Genomic DNA, 17862 nt, shown 5'->3' on the forward strand with positions numbered 1-17862 from the left:
TGACAATAATTGTATCAAAACACTTCCAAATATTGATCAAAGAAATATGGAGAGCTCGTTTCGGGGTCATTGCGGAAGGGGACGTCATTCATAAAACTTGGCAAGTCATTGAAGAATAAGAAAGCAAGTGATTTTCAAATTTCACAGCTATTTTTCAGAATTTCCCCTGAAATCCTAACCATTGTTTTTTGTTAATGAAATGTAAAAGAAATTGTTTCCTTGGTACCAAAGTATGTATTGATTCTGTTTCTTTTTTTTTTTAAATTTGCAATGATTGCTCATAAAAGAAGGAAGTGGCAGTCGCTTAGTTATCAACTGCAAACACGATTTGAAGGTGATAAATTATGCATACAGAAACACAAATAATGCCTTGCCGTCAATCAGATTCTCGTGGTGTCAAAATAATTATTGGAACTAGACTTGGAATTTGTCAAGACTGACAAATTAGGTGATCCGATCTTTTGAAAATCAGTGGTTTGAGTTTTGATCCCAATATAGGCATGACTATACAGGTTTCATCTGTGTTTAGGGATATTGGCTGTGTGATGTTTGGATACTGATTTTGAAAAGGGAGTCAGGTCTGCCATCTATGGTACCAAATTCCGTTCACACTATAACGAGGATACAGAATGAAGTATATTTGATCATTGAGCCCACTTTGCACAGCCAAGATGGCATCTGAACAAACTGTGATTACTTTGTGAAATGATCGATGTGACATGGTCTTTGCGTGTGCAACATATGGGAGAGATACATCGAAGATAACCTTTAATTTTAACCACGTTTTTGGACGTGATCCCGACACCGTATGAAAAACAAAGGGGACACGTACGATAGCGCAAAGTCTCAGCTACAACATATTAAAATCTGGGAGAAATTCACCGAAGGGTAAGTGAGCTAGTACTCTTTTCGAAAATCAATGATTTGAGTCCTGATCCCAATAGGCATGACCGTAAAGGTTTCATCTGTGGTTATGGACATTGGCCATGTGATATTTGGATTCTCATTCAGAAAAGAGAGTCAGGTCTGCCATCTTTGGTACCAAAGTCGGTATACACTATAACGAAGATACATAATGAAGTATATTTGACCATTGACCCCACTTTGCACAGCTAAAATGTCATCTAAAAAAAAAAACTGGTTATTTTGTGAAATGATCTTGGTAACGTGGTCTTTGTGTGTGCGAAATATTGGAAAGATAGGACATGTATTCACCAAGATACAGGATGATAAATTTATGACCTTTGACCCTAATTTACCTACCCAAGATGGTGTTCGATCAAGTAGTTGTGACCTTATAAAATAATGTACGTCACATGAACTAAACATGTTCAAAATATGGGGGTACTAGGGAATGTCTTTCATGTGTTATTGCAAAGAAATGTGCAAAAAGAAAGAAATATGAAAATACATCGAAGCTAAGCTTTAATTTAAGCGAAGTTTTTCGACGTGATTTCGACGTCGTATGAAAAAAAAACAAACGGAGGACACATTACCGATAGCGCAAAGTCTCAGCTAACACATTAAAATCTGGGAGAAATTCACCGTAGGATAAGTTAGATAGTGCTCAAAAAAGACAGTCATGTTGATTTTCATTTCAAGAAAAACTGCACTCCTATAGAGATAACTCGCAAATGGATCAAATTTGACGAGGTTACCTTCAATCTATTTTTACGAGGTGAAGACTTCATCCAATTAAATCTTTGATAGAATAGAACTTAAAGAGTATTAAATTGGCTACAACATACTAAAATCTGGAAGAAATTCACCAAAGGGTAAGTGAGCTAGTCGTAGATAAAAACAATCATGTCAATTTTCACATCTAGAAAAATTCCCTCCCATAGAGATAACACGTCATAATGAAGATAAAGAAAGAAGTACATATGACCTTTCACCCTACTTTGCACAGACAAGATGGCGTCTGAGCAAAAAGTGGTTATTTTGTGAAATGATTCTTGTAACATGGTCTTTACGTATGCAAAATATGGGAAAGATAAGACATGTATTCACCAAGATACAGGATGAAACATTTTTGACCTTTGACCCTAATTTACATACCCAAGAAGGTGCCCGATCAAGTAGTTGTTATTTTATGAAATAATGTACGTGACATAAACTAAACATGTGCAAAATATTGGGCTGATAGAGCTTGTTTTTCTTGAGTTATTGCAAAGAAAGTTGCAGAAAGAAAGGAATATGAAAATACATGGAAGATAAGCTTTAATTTCAACCATGTTTTTGGGCATGATGCCGACTCCGTATGAAAAAACGAAGGGCACACTTACGATAGCCCAAAGTCTCAGCTACAACATACTAAAATATGGGAGAAATTCACCGAAGCATAAGTGAGCTAATGCTCGATAAAGATAGTCATGTCAGTTTTCATTTCCAGAAAAACTGCACTCCCTTTGAGATAACACGTAAACTGGTCAAATTTAACAATGCTATTTTTAATCCCTTTTTACGAGGTGATGCCGTCATCCAATCAAATTGTTGTCATTATATATCTGAAAGACCATTTAATAAGCTACAACATATTGAAATTTGAACGAAAATCAACTAAAGAATAAGTGAGATATGCTTGAATGAACTTGAAATTTGATGACGTCATTTTGAAAATTTACTTTTTTAACTTTATTAAGAAATTTGATATATTTTAATCATTTTTCCAGCATTGCCAACCCATGAAATGACATGTACAACTCATCAGCTTTTAGAATATGTAAAGAAAATGGGGGGTCACCGTCCATCCTGACGAGTAAAATCGGATTTAAAATTGGCAATTTTTTGGCATTGTTGCACTGTATATCGCCATTGACGCGCGCGCGGAATTTCAACTTTGACGGACCCGTATGACGTCATTTTGAGTGGGATTGACTTGAAACTTGGTAGAAATATTCCTTGACATTTCAGACATCCGATCTGAGTGTAAAAACGGGAAATTTATATTGCACATGAGCTGTGCGTGCGTATATGCGCGCGCGCGTACGCGTCCGTCCGATTTTTTCAATTTTTCAAAAAATGCTCCAAATGGTCTGAAACGTGTGCAAAAAACTTTTGAGCTAGATTGGAGCATACAAATATTTCAACGCGCGCGTACGCGCACGTTTTAAGAGTATAGATGAATTTTGAAAACATGAGTAGAATCACCTTGATTCGAACTATATGTGAGGTAAATTTCATAGAAAAATTTCATTCCATTAATGAGATATGAATGACAATGTGTTTTCATATAATGACGTCATAGCGACGTCACGGTCGACTGATCACTATAATTTTATTAGATCTGTCGTCTTTTGGACATGATACATATATGGTATAATTTTGACATTGATAGGATCAGGACTTTCTGAGCTAACCTCTACACAACATTTGAGCAGAAAGAATTTTTTGTGACAACGGGAAGTTTAACACTAGAGATTGTAATTTGTCATCACTGACAAATTAAGGTGATCCGATTTTTTTTTAATCAATGATTCGAGTCCTGATAGTGCAAAGTCTCAGCTACAACATATTAAAATCTTAGAGAAATTCACCAAAGCATAAGTAAGATAGTGCTCGATAAAGAGTCATGTCAATTTTCATATCTAAAAAATTCCCTCCCATAGAGATAACACGTCATAGCGAAGATAGAAAGAGTACATATGACCTTTGACCCCACTTTGCACAGACAAGATGGCATCTGAGCAAAAAGTGGTTATTTTATGAAATGATCCCTGTAACATGGTCTTTACGTGTGCAATATATGGGAAAGATAGGACATGTATTCACCAAGATACAGGATGAAACATTTATGACCTTGGACCCTAATTTACATACCCAAGATGGTGTCTGATCAAGTAGTTGTTATTTTATGAAATAATGTACGTGACACGAACTAAACATGTGCAAAATATGGGGTTGATAGCCATTGTTGTTATTGATCTATTGCACAGAAAGTAGACTTAAGAAAGAAAAATAAAGAAAAAATGAAGTTATTTTATAGAAATTTGAAGAAGCATTAAAAAAATCAGAAAAAGATAAAGTTAGGAAGGGAGAATGAGACTAACTAAAGAAAAAGAAGAAAAAAAGTGTTCAAAAAAAAAGTTTAAAACTAGAACCGGAATTTGTCAACACTGACAAATTAGGTGATCCGATCTCTTCGAAAATCAATGATTTGAGTCCTGATCCAAATATTCATGACCATACAGGTTTCATACCTCACTTTGCACACCCAAGATGGCGTCTAAGCAAAAAGTAATTATTTTATGAAATGATTCTTGTAACATGGTCTTTGCGTGTGCAAAATATGGGAAAGATAGGACATGTATTCACCAAGATACAGGATGAAACATTTATGACATTTGACCCTAATTTACATACCCAAGATGGTGTCCGATCAAGTAGTTGTTATTTTATGAAATAATGTACGTGACATGTACTAAACATGTGCAAAATATGGGATTGATAGCCATTGTTGTTGTTCATCTATTGCACAGAAAGTAGTAGAAAGAAAGAAAAATAAAGAAAAAATTATGTTATTTTATAGAAATTTGAAGGAGAAGCATAAAAAAATCAGAAAAAGATAAAGTAAGGAAAGGGAGATTAAGATTAACTAAAGAAAAAGAAGAAAAAAGTGTTTAAAAAAATATAAAAAAAAAGTATTGGCAGGAGTGAGCCTTGAACCAGGGACCTTAGGATTACGAGTCGGATGCGCTACGCAATGACCTATTTCATTCTCCATAGGCCCTGTGTATTAAGCAAAATGACGCTGCATCGAAGCCTCGTGCCATTTTCAACCAAGTTTTTTTGACGTGATGCCGACGTCGTATGAAAAAATGGAGGGCACACTTACGATAGCCCAAAGTCTCAGCTACAACATATTAAAATCTGGGAGAAATTCACCGAAGCATAAGTGAGCTAGTGCTCGAAAAAGAGAGTCATGTCAATTTTCACTGACAGAAAAACTGCCCTCCCATAGAGATAACACGTAATCTGGTCAAATTTGACAATATTACTTTTAATCCATTTTTACGAGGTGATGCCGTCATCCAATCAAAATGTTGTTATTATATTAATGAACGATCATTTAATAAGCTACAACATACTGAAATTTGGGTGTAATTTGGCAAAGGATAGGTGAGATACGCTCGAGTGAACTTGTAATTTGATGACGTCATTTTGAAAATTTACTCTTTTTATTTTATTAAGAAATTTGATATCTTTTAATCATTTTTCCAGCATCACCAACCCATGAAATGACATGTACAACTCATCATCTTTCAGAATATGTAAAGAAAATTGGGGGTCACCGTCCATCCTGACGAGAAAAATCGGATTTAAAATTGGCAGTTTTTTGGCATTGTTGCATTGTATATCGCCATTGACGCGCGCGCGGAATTTCAACTTTGACGGGCCCGTATGACGTCATATTGAGTGGGATTGACTTGAAACTTGGTAGAAATATTCCTTGACATTTCAGGCATCCGATAAACGTAAAAAAACGGGAAATTTCAGTTGCATATGAGCTGTGCATGCGTAAATGTGCGCGCGCGTACGCGTCCGTCCGATTTTTTCAATTTTTCAAAAAATGCTCCAAATGGTCTGAAACGTGTGCAAAAAAAATTTGAGCTCGATTTGAGCATACAAATATTTCAACGCGCGCGTACGGGCGCGTTTTAAGAGAAAATATGAATTTTGAGAATATGAGTAGAATGCGCATATCTTGAAATATATGTGACGTAAATTTCATTGAAAAATTCCATTCGATTAATGAGATATGATTGAGAATGTGTTTTCATATAATGACGTCATAGTGACGTCACGGTTGACTGATCACTTTGATTTTAGTTCGATTGCCGTCTTTGGGAGACGATACATATATGGTATAAGTTTGAAATTGATAGGAAGATGACTTTCTGAGCTAATCGATGCACAACTTTTGGGGAGAAATAAAAAGAAGAAGAAAGAATCCGTACAGAAACAGAAAGTGATCCGAGAGGATGCTCGGATCACCTAAAAAATATTGGCAGGGGCGAGCCTCGAACCGGGGACCTTAGGATTACGAGTCGGATGCGCTATGCACTGACCTATTTCATCCTCCATAGACCCTGTGTATTAAGCAAAATGACGCTGCATCGAAGCCAAGTGCCAATTTTAGCCAAGTTTTTCGACGTGATGCCGATGTCGTATGAAAAAATAGAGGGCACACTTACGATAGCCCAAAGTCTTAGCTACAACATATTAAAATCTGGGAGAAATTCACCGAAGCATAAGTGAGCTAGTGCTCGGAAAAGATAGTCGCGTCAATTTTCATTTCCAGAAAAACTGCACTCTCATAGAGATAACACGTAAACTGGTCAAATTTGACAAGATTACATTCAATCCATTTTCACGAGGTGATGCCGTCATCCAATCAAAATGTTGTTATTATATTAATGAAAGAGCATTTCATAAGCTACTACATACTGAAATCTGGGTGAAAATTGGCGAGGGATTAGTGAGATACGCTGGAGTGAACTTGAAATTTGATGACGTCATTTTGAAAATTAACTTTTTTTACTTTATTAAGAAATTTGATATCTTTTAATCATTTTGCCAGCATCGCCAACCCATAAAATGACATGTACAACTCATCAGCTTTCAGAATATGTAAAGAAAATGGGGGGTCATCGTCCATCCTGACGAGTAAAATCGGATTTAAAATTGGCGTTTTTTTGGCATCGTTGCACTGTATATCGCCATTGACGCGCGCGCGGAATTTCAACTTTGACGGGCCCGTATGACGTCATATTGAATCGGATTGACTTGAAACTTGGCAGAAATATTCCTTGACATTTCAGGCATCCGATAAGTGTGAAGAAACGGGAAATTTCTATGACATACGAGCTGTGCGTGCGCATATGCGCGCGCGCGTACGCGTCCGTCCAATTTTTTCAATTTTTCAAAAAATGCTCCAAATGGTCTGAAACGTGTGCAAAAAAATTTTGAGCTCGATTGGAGTATGCAAATATTTCAACGCGCGCGTACGCGCACGTTTTTAGAGAAAATATGAATTTTGAGAATATGAGTAGAATGCGCATAACTTGAAATATATGTGACGCAAATTTCATTGAAAAATTCCATTCCATTAATTAGATATGATTGAGAATGTGTTTTCATATAATGACGTCATAATGACGTCACGGTCAACTGATCACAATGATACATTAGATTTGTTGTCTTTAGGACATGATGCATACATGGTATAATTTTGAAATTGATAGGCAGAGTACTTTCTGAGCTAACCTCTGCACAACTTTTGGGGAGAAATAAAGAAATAAACTAGAGATTATAATTTGTCATCACTGACAAATTAAGGTGATCCGATTTTTTTTTTTTTTTTTAATCAATGATTCAAATCCTGATCGCAATAGGCATGACCATGCAGGTTTCATCTGTGTTCAGAGACATTGGCCGTGTGATGTTTGGATTCTCATTTGGTACCAAATCTGTATACACTATAACGAAGATACAGCAACAAGTACATATATGACCTTTGACCCCACTTTGCACAACCTAGATGGCATCTGAGCAAAAAGTGGTTATTTTGTGAAATGATTCTTGTAACATGATCTTTCCGTGTGCAAAATATGAGAAAGGTAAGACATGTATTCACCAAGAGACAGGATGAAACATTTGTGACCTTTGACCCTAATTTACATACCCAAGATGGCGTCTGATCAAGTGGTTGTTATTTCATGAAATAATGTACGTGACATGAACTAAACATGTGTAAAATATGGGGGTGATAGGGGCTGTTTTTCTTGAGTTATTGCAAAGAAAGTTGCAGAAATATAGAAATATCTCAATACATCGAAGATAAGCTTTAATTTCAACCAAGTATTATAACATGATCTCGACATCATATGAAAAAAAAAAAAAACAAAGAGCACGTAACGATAGCGCAAAGTCTCAGTTACAACATGTTAAGATCTTAGAAAAATTCACCGAAGGGTAAGTGAGCTAGTGCTCGACAAAGACAATCATGTCAATTTTCACATCTAGAAAAATTCCCTCCCATAGAGATAACACGTCATAACGAAGAAACAGAAAGAAGTACATATGACCTTTTGACCCCACTTTGCACAGACAAGATGGCATCTGAGCAAAGAGTGGTTATTTTGTGAAATGATTCTTGTAACATGATCTTTCCGTGTGCAAAATATGGGAAAGGTAGGACATGCATTCACCAAGATACAGGATAAAACATTTATGACCTTTGACCCTAATTTACATACCCAAGATGGCGTCTGATCAAGTAGTTGTTATTTTATCAAATAATGTACGTGACATGAACTAAACATGGGCAAAATACGGGGTTGATAGGATATGTTTTTCTTGAGTTATTGCACGGAAAGTTGCAGAAAGAAAGAAATATTTCAATACATCGAAAATAAGCTTTAATTTCAACCAAGTTTTTTGACGTGATACAGACATCGTATGAAAAAGCAAAGGGCACGCTTACGATAGCACAAAGTCTCAGCTACAACATATTAAAATCTTAGAGAAATTCACCAAAGCATAAGTGAGCTAGTGCTCGATAAAGATAGTCATGTCAATTTTCATTTCCAGAAAAATTGCACTCCCATAGAGATAACACGTAAACTGGTCAAATTTGACAAGATTACTTTCAATCCATTTTTACGAGGTGATGCCGTCATCTAATCAAAATATTGTTATTACATTAATGAAAGAGCATTTAATAAGCTACAACATACTGAAATCTGGATGGAAATTGACAAAGGATTAGTGAGATATGCCCGAATAAACTTGAAATTTGATGACGTCATTTTGAAAATTTACTTTTTTTACTTTGTTAAGAAATTCCATATCTTTTAATCATTTTGCCAGCATTGCCACCCCATGAAATGACATGTACAACTCATCAGCTTTCAAAATATGTAAAGAAAATGGGGGGTCACCGTCCATCCTGACGAGCAAAATCGGATTTAAAATTGGCGGTTTTTTGGCATAGTTGCACTGTATATCGCCATTGACGCGCGCGCGGAATTTCAAGTTTGACGGGCCCGTATGACGTCATATTGAGTCGGATTGACTTGAAACTTGGTATAAATATTTCTTGACATTTCAGACATCCGATCAAAGTGAAAAAACTTGAAATTTCAATTGCAAATGAGCTGTGCGTGCGTATATGCGCGCGCGCGTACGCGTCCGTCCGATTTTTTCAATTTTTCAAAAAATGCTCCAAATGAACTGAAACGTGTGCAAAAAAATTTTGAGCTCTATTGGAGCATACAAATATTTCAACGCGCGCGTACGCGCACGTTTTAAGAAAATATATGAATTTTGAGAACATGAGTAAAATGCGCATAACTTGAAATATATGTGACGTAAATTTCATTGAAAAATTCTATTCCATTAATGAGATATGATTGAGAATGTGTTTTCATATAATGACGTCATAGTGACGTCACGGTCGATTGATCACAATGATACATTAGATTTGTCGTCTTTGGGACATGATGCATACATGGTATAATTTTGAAATTGATATTCAGCGGACTTTCTGAGCTAACCTCTGCACAACTTTTGGGGAGAAATAAAGAAATAAAGAAGAAGAAAGAATCCGTACAGATACAGAAGGTGATCCGAGAGGATACTCGGATCACCTAATAAAGAAGAATAAAGAATCAGTACAGATACAGAAGGTGATCCGAGAGGATACTCGGATCACCTAAAGAAGAAGAAAGAATCCGTACAGATACAATAGGTGATCCGAGAGGATACTCGGATCACCTAATAATGATAATAATGATAACTAGACTTGGAATTTGTCAACACTGACAAATTAGGTGATCCGATCTGTTCGTAAATCAACGATTTGAGTCTCCTGATCCCAATAGGCATGACCATACAGGTTTCATCTGTGTTTAGTGGACATTGGCCGAGTGATGTTTGGATTCTCATTTAGAAAAAGTAGTCAGACCTGACATCTATGGTACACAATTCCGTATACACTAACGAAAATACAGAATGAAGTATATTTGACCTTTGACCCCAATTTGCACAGACAAGATGGCATCTGAGCAAAAAGTGGTTATTTTGTGAAATGATCCTTGTAACATGGTCTTTACGTGTGCAAAATATGGGAAAGGTAGGACATGTATTCACCAAGATACAGGATGATACATTTATGACCTTTGACCCTAATTTACATACCCAAGATGACGTCTGATCAAGTAGTTATTATTTTATGAAATAATGTACGTGACATGAACTAAACATGTGCAAAATATGGGAGTGATAAGGTCTGTTTTTCTTGAGTTATTGTAAAGAAAGTTGCAGAAAGAAAGAAGTATCTCAATACATCGAAGATAAGCTTTAATTTCAACCACGTTTTTTGACGTGATCCCGACATCGTATGAAAAATGGAGGGCACACTTTCGATAGCCCAAAGTCTCAGCTACAACATATTAAAATCTGGGAGAAATTCACCGAAGCATAAGTGAGCTAGTGCTCGATAAAGACAATCATGTCAATTTTCACATCTACAAAAATTCCCTCCCATAGAGATAACACGTCATAACGAAGATAAAGAAAGAAGTACATATGACCTTTGACCCCACTTTGCACAGCCAAGATGGCATCTGAGCAAAAAGTGGTTATTTTGTGAAATGATCCTTGTAACATGGTCTTTACGTGTGCAAAATATGGAAAAGATAAGACATGTATTCACCAAGATACAAGATGATACATTTATGACCTTTGACCCTAATTTACATACCCAAGATGACGTCCGATCAAGTAGTTGTTATTTTATGAAATAATGTACGTGACATGAACTAAACATGTGCAAAATATGGGGATGATACGGGGTGTTTTACTTGAGTTATTGCAAAGAAAGTTGCAGAAAGAAAGGAATATGAAAATACATGGAAGATAAGCTTTAATTTCAACCAAGTTTTTGGGCATGATGCCGACTCCGTATGAAAAAACAAAGGGCACACTCACGATAGTTCAAAGTCTCAGCTACAACATACTAAAATATGGGATAAATTCACCGAAGCATAAGTGAGCTAGTGCTCGATAAAGATAGTCATGTCAGTTTTCATTTCCAGAAAAACTGCACTCCCATAGAGATAACACGTAAACTGGTCAAATTTAACAATGTTACTTTTAATCCCTTTTTACGAGGTGATGCCGTCATCCAATCAAATTGTTGTTATTATATATCTGAAAGACCATTTAATAAGCTACAACATATTGAAATTTGGACGAAAATCAACTAAAGAATAAGTGAGATATGCTTGAATGAACTTGAAATTTGATGACGTCATTTTGAAAATTTACTTTTTTAACTTTATTAAGAAATTTGATATATTTTAATCATTTTTCCAGCATTGCCAACCCATGAAATGACATGTACAACTCATCAGCTTTCATAATATGTAAAGAAAATGGGGGGTCACCGTCCATCCTGACGAGTAAAATCGGATTTAAAATTGGCAGTTTTTTGGCATTGTTGCACTGTATATCGCCATTGACGCGCGCGCGGAATTTCAACTTTGACGGACCCGTATGACGTCATTTTGAGTGGGATTGACTTGAAACTTGGTAGAAATATTCCTTGACATTTCAGACATCCGATCAAAGTGAAAAAACGGAAAATTTTCATTGCATATGAGCTGTGCGTGCGTATATGTGCGCGCGCGTACGCGTCCGTCCGATTTTTTCAATTTTTCAAAAAATGCTCCAAATGGTCTGAAACGTGTGCAAAAAAATTTTGAGCTCGATTTGAGCATACAAATATTTCAACGCGCGCGTACGCGCACGTTTGAAGTATATAGATGAATTTTGAAAACATGAGTAGAATCACGTTGACTTGAACTATATGTGACGTAAATTTCATTGAAAAATTCCATTCCATAATTGAGATATGATTGAGAATGTGTTTTCATATAATGACGTCATAGTGACGTCACGGTCGACTGATCACTTTGATTTTAGTTCGATTGTCGTCTTTGGGACACGATACATATATAGTGTAAGTTTGACATTCATAGGCAATGCACTTTCTGAGCTAATCTCTACACAACTTTTGTAGAGAAATAAAGAAGAAGAAGAAGAAGAAGAACTAGAGATTGTAATTTGTCATCACTGACAAATTAAGGTGATCCGATTTTTTTTTATCAATGATTCGAGTCCTGATCGCAATAGGCATGACCATACAAGTTTCATCTGTGTTTAGAGACATTGGCCGTGTGATGTTTGCATTCTCATTTAGCAAAGGGAGTCATATCTGCCATGTTAGGTACCAAATTCTGTATACACTATAACGAAGAAACAGTAACAAGTACATATGACCTTTGACCCACCTTTGCACTCCCAAGATTGCATCTGATGAAATAGTGGTTATTTTGTGAAATGATTCTCGCGACATCGTCTATACGTGTGAAAAATATGGGAAAGATAGGACAGGTATTCACTAAGATACAAGATGAAACATTTATGACCTTTGACCCTAATTTACATACCCAAGATGTCCGATCTAGTAGTTGTTATTTTATGAAATAATGTACGAGCCATGAACTAAACATGTGCAAAATATGGGGGTGATAGGGCGTGATTTTCTTGAGTTATTGCAAAGAAAGTTGCAGAAAGAAAGAAATATCTCAATACATAGAAGATAAGCTTTAATTTCAACCAAGTTTTTTATCGTAATTCCGACATCGTATGAAAAAAACGAATGGCACATAACGATAGCGCAAAGTCTCAGCTACAACATATTAAAATCTGGGAGAACGTCACCGAAGGGTAAGTGAGCTAGTGCTCGATAAAGACAATCATGTCAATTTTCACATTTAAAAAAATTCCCTCCCATAGAGATAACACGTCATAACGAAGATACAAAAAGAAGTACATATGACCTTTGACCTGAATTTGCACAGACAAGATGGCATCTGAGTAAAAAGTGGTTATTTTGTGAAATGATCCTTGTAACATGGTCTTTGCGTGTGCAAAATATGGGAAAGATAGGACATGTATTCACTAAGATACAGGGTGAAACACTTATGACCTTTGACCCTAATTTACATACCCAAGATGGTGTCCGATCAAGTAGTTGTTATTTTATGAAATAATTCACGTGACATGAACTAAACATGAGCAAAATATGGAAGTGATAGAGGCCGTTTTTCTTGAGTTATTGCAAAGAAAGTTGCAGAAAGAAAGAAATATCTCAATACATCGAAGATAAGCCTGAATTTCAACCCAAATTTTTGACGTGATTCTGACATCGTATGAAAAAACAAAGGGCACACTTACGGTAGCGTAAAGTCTCAGCTACAACATATTAAAATCTGGGAGAAATTTACCGAAGCTTAAGTGAGCTAGTGCTCGATAAAGATAGTCATGTCAATTTTCATTTCCAGAAAAACTGCACTCCCATAGAGATAACACGTAAACTGGTCAAATTTGACAAGATTACTTTCAATCCATTTTTACAAGGTGATACCGTTATCCAATCAAAATTTTGTTACTTCATGTTTGAAAGAACATTAAATAAGCTATATCATACTGAAATCTGGGTGAAAATTGACAAAGGACTAGTGAGATACGCTCGAATGAACTTGAAATTTGATGACGTCATTTTGAAAATTTACTTTTTTTACTTTATTAAGAAATTTGATATCTTTTAATCATTTTGTCAGCATTGCCACCCCATGAAATGACATGTACAACTCATCAGCTTTCAAAATATGTACAGAAAATGGGGGGTCACCGTCCATCCTGACGAGTAAAATCGGATTTAAAATTGGCAGTTTTTTGGCATAGTTGTACTGTATATCGCCATTGACGCGCGCGCGGAATTTCAACTTTGACGGGCCCGTATGACGTCATATTGAGTCGGATTGACTTGAAACTTGGTAGAAATATTCCTTGACATTTCAGACATCCGATCAAAGTGAAAAAACGGGAAATTTTCATTGCATATGAGCTGTGCGTGCGTATATGTGCGCGCGCGTACGCGTCCGTCCGATTTTTTCAATTTTTCAAAAAATGCTCCAAATGGTCTGAAACGTGTGCAGAAAAATTTTGAGCTCGATTTGAGGATACAAATATTTCAACGCGCGCGTACGCGCACGTTTTAAGAGAAAATATGAATTTTGAGAATATGAGTAGAATGCGCATAACTTGAAATATATGTGACGTAAATTTCATTGAAAAACTCTATTCCATTAGTGAGATATGATTGAGAATGTGTTTTCATATAATGACGTCACAGTGACGTCACGGTCGACTGATCACTATTCTACATTAGATCTGTCGTCTTTGGGACATGATACATATATGGTATAATTTTGAAATTGATAGGAAGAGGACTTTCTGAGCTAACCTCTACACAAATTTTGTCCAGAAATAAAGAAGAAGAAGAAGAAGAAGAAGAAGAAGAACCAACAAAGAATCCGTACAGATACAGAAGGTGATCCGAGAGGATACTCGGATCACCTAATGAAGCTAAGCTTTGATTACTTAAGCCGAGTTTTTCGACGTGCTTTTGTCGTCGTATGAAAAAACGGAGGACACATTACGATAGCGCAAAGTCTCAGCTACAACATATTAAAATCTGGGAGAAATTCATCGAAGGGTGAGTGAGCTAGTGCTCGATAAAGACAATCATGTCAATTTTCACATCTAGAAAAAATCCCTCCCATAGAGATAACACGTCATAATGACGATAAAGAAAGAAGTACATATGACCTTTGACCCCACTTTGCAAAGACAAGATGTCATCTGAGCAAAAAGTGGTTATTTTGTGATATGATCCTTGTCACATGGTCTTTACGTGTGCAAAATATGGGAAAGATAGGAGATGTATTCACCAAGATACAGGATGAAACATTTATGACCTTTGACCCTACTTTACATAACCAAGATGGCATCTGATCAAGTAGTTGTTATTTTATGAAATAATGAACGTGACATGAACTAAGCATGTACAAAATATGGTGTTGATAGGGTATGTTTTTCTTGAGTTATTGCAAAGAAAGTTGCAGAAAGAAAGAAATATTTCAATACAACGAATATAAGCTTTAATTTCAACCACGTTTATTGACGTGATCCCGACATCGTATGAAAAAACAAAATGCACATTAACGATAGCCCAAGGTCTCAGCTACAACATATTAAAATCTGGGAGAAATTCACCGAAGCATAAGTGAGCTAGTGCTCGAAAAAGACAGTCATGTCAATTTTCATTTCCAGAAAAACTGCACTCCCATAGAGATAACACGTAAACTGGTCAAATTCGACAAGGTTACTTTCAATTCATTTTTATGAGGTCATGCTGTCTTTCAATCAAAATTGTGTTATTACATAACTGATAGAGTATTAAATAAGCTACAGCATACTGAAATCTGGGTGAAAATTGACTAAGGATAAGTGAGATACGCTCGAGTAAACTTGAAATTTGATGACGTCATTTTGAAAATTTACTTGTTTTGATTTATTAAGAAATTTGGTATCTTTTCATCATTTTTCCAGCATTGCCAACCCATGAAATGACATGTACAACTCATCAGCTTTCAGAATATGTAAAGAAAATGGGGGGTCACCGTCCATCCTGACGAGTAAAATCGGATTTAAAATTGGCGGTTTTTTGGCATTGTTGTACTGTATATCGCCATTGACGCGCGCGCGGAATTTCAACTTTGACGGGCCCGTATGACGTCATTTTGAGTGGGATTGACTTGAAACTTGGTAGAAATATTCCTTGACATTTCAGACATCCGATCAAAGTGAAAAAACGGGAAATTTTCATTGCATATGAGCTGTGCGTGCGTATATGTGCGCGCGCGTACGCGTCCGTCCGATTTTTTCAATTTTTCAAAAAATGCTCCAAATGGTCTGAAACGTGTGCAGAAAAATTTTGAGCTCGATTTGAGGATACAAATATTTCAACGCGCGCGTACGCGCACGTTTTAAGAGAAAATATGAATTTTGAGAATATGAGTAGAATGCGCATAACTTGAAATATATGTGACGTAAATTTCATTGAAAAACTCTATTCCATTAGTGAGATATGATTGAGAATGTGTTTTCATATAATGACGTCACAGTGACGTCACGGTCGACTGATCACTATTATACATTAGATCTGTCGTCTTTGGGACATGATACATATATGGTATAATTTTGAAATTGATAGGAAGAGGACTTTCTGAGCTAACCTCTACACAAATTTTGTCCAGAAATAAAGAAGAAGAAGAAGAAGAAGAAGAAGAAGAACCAACAAAGAATCCGTACAGATACAGAAGGTGATCCGAGAGGATACTCGGATCACCTAATGAAGCTAAGCTTTGATTACTTAAGCCGAGTTTTTCGACGTGCTTTTGTCGTCGTATGAAAAAACGGAGGACACATTACGATAGCGCAAAGTCTCAGCTACAACATATTAAAATCTGGGAGAAATTCATCGAAGGGTGAGTGAGCTAGTGCTCGATAAAGACAATCATGTCAATTTTCACATCTAGAAAAAATCCCTCCCATAGAGATAACACGTCATAATGACGATAAAGAAAGAAGTACATATGACCTTTGACCCCACTTTGCAAAGACAAGATGTCATCTGAGCAAAAAGTGGTTATTTTGTGATATGATCCTTGTCACATGGTCTTTACGTGTGCAAAATATGGGAAAGATAGGAGATGTATTCACCAAGATACAGGATGAAACATTTATGACCTTTGACCCTACTTTACATAACCAAGATGGCATCTGATCAAGTAGTTGTTATTTTATGAAATAATGAACGTGACATGAACTAAGCATGTACAAAATATGGTGTTGATAGGGTATGTTTTTCTTGAGTTATTGCAAAGAAAGTTGCAGAAAGAAAGAAATATTTCAATACAACGAATATAAGCTTTAATTTCAACCACGTTTATTGACGTGATCCCGACATCGTATGAAAAAACAAAATGCACATTAACGATAGCCCAAGGTCTCAGCTACAACATATTAAAATCTGGGAGAAATTCACCGAAGCATAAGTGAGCTAGTGCTCGAAAAAGACAGTCATGTCAATTTTCATTTCCAGAAAAACTGCACTCCCATAGAGATAACACGTAAACTGGTCAAATTCGACAAGGTTACTTTCAATTCATTTTTATGAGGTCATGCTGTCTTTCAATCAAAATTGTGTTATTACATAACTGATAGAGTATTAAATAAGCTACAGCATACTGAAATCTGGGTGAAAATTGACTAAGGATAAGTGAGATACGCTCGAGTAAACTTGAAATTTGATGACGTCATTTTGAAAATTTACTTGTTTTGATTTATTAAGAAATTTGGTATCTTTTCATCATTTTTCCAGCATTGCCAACCCATGAAATGACATGTACAACTCATCAGCTTTCAGAATATGTAAAGAAAATGGGGGGTCACCGTCCATCCTGACGAGTAAAATCGGTTTTAAAATTGGCGGTTTTTTGGCATTGTTGTACTGTATATCGCCATTGACGCGCGCGCGGAATTTCAACTTTGACGGGCCCGTATGACGTCATTTTGAGTGGGATTGACTTGAAACTTGGTAGAAATATTCCTTGACATTTCAGACATCCGATCAAAGTGAAAAAACGGGAAATTTTCATTGCATATGAGCTGTGCGTGCGTATATGTGCGCGCGCGTACGCGTCCGTCCGATTTTTTCAATTTTTCAAAAAATGCTCCAAATGGTCTGAAACGTGTGCAGAAAAATTTTGAGCTCGATTTGAGGATACAAATATTTCAACGCGCGCGTACGCGCACGTTTTAAGAGAAAATATGAATTTTGAGAATATGAGTAGAATGCGCATAACTTGAAATATATGTGACGTA

This window comes from Diadema setosum, chromosome 1 (assembly GCF_964275005.1).
Source record: "Diadema setosum chromosome 1, eeDiaSeto1, whole genome shotgun sequence".
NCBI lineage: Eukaryota > Metazoa > Echinodermata > Echinoidea > Diadematoida > Diadematidae > Diadema > Diadema setosum.